Genomic DNA, 4585 nt, shown 5'->3' with positions numbered 1-4585 from the left:
GAGTTTATTTTAAAAATACATTTCTACATGACAATGTTTTTAGAAAGAGCATGTGACCAAGACTTGTTGGTTCATGGCCCACTTTTGCCACTAATTACCTTTGTGACCTTGGGTCTATCTCTTTGGGCCTTAGTTGTTCACGTGATATAACTGTCTCTAAATCTTCCACCATTTCTATGGTTCTAAGCATAAGTACACCGAATTTTCAATGATCCATTGTGGATCTTACATATGGCTCTCTTCCCTGGGGTAAGCTTCCTCTTGAACTGTTTTGATATTATTGGGTTCAGCTTCACAGATACTTAACTGAACACCAATTATGGGCTAGGTGTTGCAAAAGAGAATGATTATTTCTAATCAGTATTGCTTACTTACTTTTTTATTCTCAGATGCAATTTGATATTGTTTGCTGCTCCGAAGTATTAAACAATGCTTTCTAATCCAGGGAATGTGTGATTCCAAATAGGAGTGGGATTAGACAGAGGGATGATCTGTCACTGTACATCAGTTGGAGAGGTGATGCCATAGTGTCCAACAGTCAGAGGGAGGAATAGAGCAGAGTCCTGAGAAGTACAGCAGATTGGGAACCACATATGTATACAAAGGCACATTCCTGCCCAAATAGAATTGGATTTGGATCATTAGTCTTCAGGAGATCTGCACCACAGTGATCACTATGGATAACTTTGGGTCTTTTCAGATTACCTCTGAGGTTAATGACAACTTGCTAATATTTTTCTTTATAAGACATTATGAGACATTAATTAATGCTTGATGTATTCTTTTGGATAATCTTTTTGTAATATAACAATTCATTTGACTCACCGAAGTAATTTTCTAGCTTGTATAAAGACCAGCTTCAGTCAGTTTCTTAGCCTGTCTACATTTGAACAATTCCATTTGCTGGAGAATGACTCTGGAGTTCCATGACCTCACTTGAGGAGTCTTGGAGAGGAACAAAGATGCTGGCTCTGCAGTTTGCTGGAGCCAGATTCCAGCACTGCACTTCTCTAACCATTCTTGCCTGTCTGACCGTGCACACGTGACTTAAGCTCTCTGAGCCGCAGCTTTGTCATCAGTCAAATGGGAATAATGATATCTCCCTCAAAGTACTGCCCAACACGGTGATCATTTACAGCATAGCTTGAATAAATGCTATTAGGTAATATAGTATTAGTGAGGTTTTCTTGGGACTGTGTTCAAGTGATACATAAGGTTCCAAAGAAGAAAAATGGCAGGAGCAGGAGACACTCTAACTTGTAAGGTTGATACACAGTATGAAGATGCACCATAGTTTGATAATTTCATTTGACCATAAGATAAAATGGTAGAATTTGTCCTAGTTAACTACTACCTTGCTTTGTAACTTGGGGAAAAGTATTTAACTTCTCTAGACTTCCACTTATTCATAGTTAAATTCAGGGTAATATTGCTGTCTTATTTCATAGAAACTGAAAGGAGATAATGAATATGAAAGTCTCTGAGGGTAGAAAGCAAGAATGTGAAAGTTCATGTTAATATAGTACAATTAACATTAAAAGTTAATAATAGTATAGATCATTCCTTTTCTGTGCATAGTAAAAATTGTTATATTTTTGTACTGGCCCTACCGTTAATTAAAATATTATTTTCTCTGCTTATTAATTTCTGGGAGGCTAACTGATATTGCCTTCATACTTTATAAAGGGTCCTAGAAAAGCAATATTTGTCAGATGTTTCAGGCAAAATAGTAAAAAGGGAATAGTTATACATGTTGAAAAGAGCTATTGTCAATATATAGTTTCTTCTACCAAGAAAATAATCCTTTCCCTCTAAAGAGCTATTAATTTTTAGAGCAATATTTCCACTATTCAAAAAGATTATGTAGGTAGTCTTTGTCCGCGCCATGGAACATGGTCCGATCCGGCGTTTAGCCCCGCGCCTGGGCATCGCCGAGCCGGAGGTGCTGAGCTTCCTGCATGAAGTGCCCCTTGGACAGGGCTTATTTAATTAAACTTTCTGGTTTGAACAAGAAGATGTATCAGAGTTGTCTTAAATCTTTTGAGTGTTTACTGGGCCTGAACTCGAATATTGGAATAAGAGACCTAGCTGTACAGTTTAGCTGTGCAAAAGCAGTGAACATGGCTTCAAAGGTACTGCAAAGCTATGAGTCCAGTCTTCCACAAACACAGCAGGTGGATCTTGACTTACCCAGGCCGCTTTTCACCACTGCTGCACTACTTTCAGCATGCAAGATTCTAAAGCTAAAGGTGGACAAAAATAAAATGGCAGCCACATCCGGTGTAAAAAAAGCCATGTTTGATCGACTCTGTAAACAGTTAGAGAAGACTGGGCAGCAGATCGACAGAGAGCCTGGAGATTCAGCTACTCCACCATGGAAGAAAAAGAAGACAGTGGTTGAACCTTCAGCAACGGAAACAGAGAATGTAGTAGAGATCCCACATAAACGGCAGAAAGATGAAGATCTGACACAGGATTATGAACAGTGGAAAAGGAAAATTTTGGAAAATGCTGTCAAAGCACAAAAGGCTACAACAGAGTGATTTCAGCTCCCGGACCACCTGTACTGCAAACCAGCGGTGCATCTGCCACCTCAAGGAAGATGTGAGGGCTTTGGAAATTTGTTTGAACTTTTATAACAAGGATCCTATCCTTAATAGCAAAGAAGCCAGCATTGGGGCTGAGCAGGGTGGCTCTCACATGGGCAGCAAATTTGTTAGATTAGCCACAGTGCCTGGTTGGCTCAGCCTTGGCTCCCCACAGGTCTGCTCTCTCCTACAAAATGTCATTGAAGCTATTTTGCTTTCTTGTTTTGTTTTAAGCAAAAGACGGTCTCCTGTCCTATCCAGAATATGAAATTCAAGCTGAATGGAGTCTAAAGATTTTACTTGTTTTTGTGTTAATCTCTTGGTTTGACTAAATATATAGTACAACCTAAGTTAATAAATATTATTTCTATATGCAAAAAAAGATTATGTAGAACATGTGTTAAACCATTATTTATCTCTGCAAAATATTTCTAAGAGCATATGTGCATCTAGGCTAGGAAAGTATGCAAAAATCCCCTAGCATTTTCACATCGAGCCACATGTATTTAACAAACACCACCTCAAAGAGGAACATTACCACCAAAGCACTACACAGTAAGGAGGGAACTGAGAGATTTCTAAGAATATATGGGTGTAATTTTCTGTTAACCGAGAGTGATTGACAATTCGTGGAAATCTGCCTTCAAAATAACCTCTTTGCAGCACTCTTAGTTTTACTTGGTGTGAAGGAAACTGCTTGTTTCTTATCCATTTAGCTACCAGAAACTCTTTTTCTTTGCCATCCTAATTGTCTAAATCCATATGGATATATTATGCAAAATCCATGTTTATTTAATTTTTTTTTAATACCAGTGTTTTGTTTTGTTTTTCCTATTTGAGAGTTGGTTGAAATAAGATCATGTACAGAAGACTATGGTGTAGTCTACATCTAAAGTCATTATATGCACCTGGGGGATTTTAATAAAATCTGAGGTCCTAGAATTTTAAGATCATTTTCCAAAGGGATGAGTTTTATTTCATTTCATATGCATGAATAAAGAGAAACTAAATTGTGCTGCTAAAAATAGTAATTCCCAAATAAGAAAGAGGAATTAGAAGAAAAAGTCAAGCTGAATTTATTTTATCCACAGAACCTGCTTTAAGGGGGATTATGAAACTATCACTAAATAAAGGCTTTGACGGAGGAGGTAGAATAGCACTTGAGGGACCCATCGGCCACTTTGGGATACATAGCACATGCGAAGTAAACTTCAGACTTCAGCTATTTGCTTCCTGTTGCCTCCCCATTAAAATCTTTGTCCATGCCAATACTCTCAGTATGCTGCTCACTGAGATGCTCTTAGACTTTACTGGGTTCCTGTACTTCCCTATTCCTCATCCTGTGCTCGGCTCTGAGTCCAGAGAGGGGATCTTCATATTGTGGATCGTGGTTCAGAGAAAGTCTTCATTCTGAAAAACCTGGTTTGCTAAGCCAAATTAGTTTGCCATGAAATTTTCGGAAGTTCACGTCCACACTTTAGATTTCCATCTGTTCTGCCAATGATGTTCTAGACCATTATTCCTGTATGTAATGGGTATACCACTGGTGGTAGAAGAGAGGATTTTAGGTGGTAGTAGATAAATGTTTATTTTGACTGCTTGTACTTAAAAAAAAATTAATTAATTAATTAATTTTGGGCTGTGTTGGGTCTTCGTTGCAGTGCATGGGCTTCTCATTGCAGTAGCTTCTCTTCTTGCAGAGCACGGGCTCTAGGCACACGGGCTTCAGTAGTCGTGGCACACGGGCTCAATATTTGTGGCTCGTGGGCTCTAGAGCACAAGCTCAGTAGTTGTAGCACATGGGCTTAGTTGCTCCGCAGCATGTGGGATCTTTGTGGACCAGGGGTCGAACCCGTGTCCCCTGCATTGGCAGGCGGATTCTTAACCACTGCGCCACCAGGGAAGCCCCTGATTGTTCTTTTAATGCATATAAAAATATGAGTTTTCCATTTATGACAGTGATGTAAAGTTTCTTCTTTAAACACATTTAAATGAAA

The 4585-nt window shown here is 38.9% G+C and overlaps 1 pseudogene across 1 annotated transcript; it reads left to right on the top strand.

Moving 5' to 3' along the window:
- The first annotated feature begins 1873 nt into the window (after window positions 1-1873).
- On the top strand, window positions 1874-2637 carry LOC307189449 (origin recognition complex subunit 6-like; annotated as a pseudogene). The gene has a single exon. The product of its transcript is annotated as an origin recognition complex subunit 6-like (transcript).
- Window positions 2638-4585: the final 1948 nt, after the last annotated feature.

This window comes from Stenella coeruleoalba (genome assembly GCF_951394435.1).
Source record: "Stenella coeruleoalba genome assembly, chromosome: 7".
NCBI classification, from domain to species: domain Eukaryota; kingdom Metazoa; phylum Chordata; class Mammalia; order Artiodactyla; family Delphinidae; genus Stenella; species Stenella coeruleoalba.
This window is presented reverse-complemented; position numbering and strand designations above follow the sequence as displayed.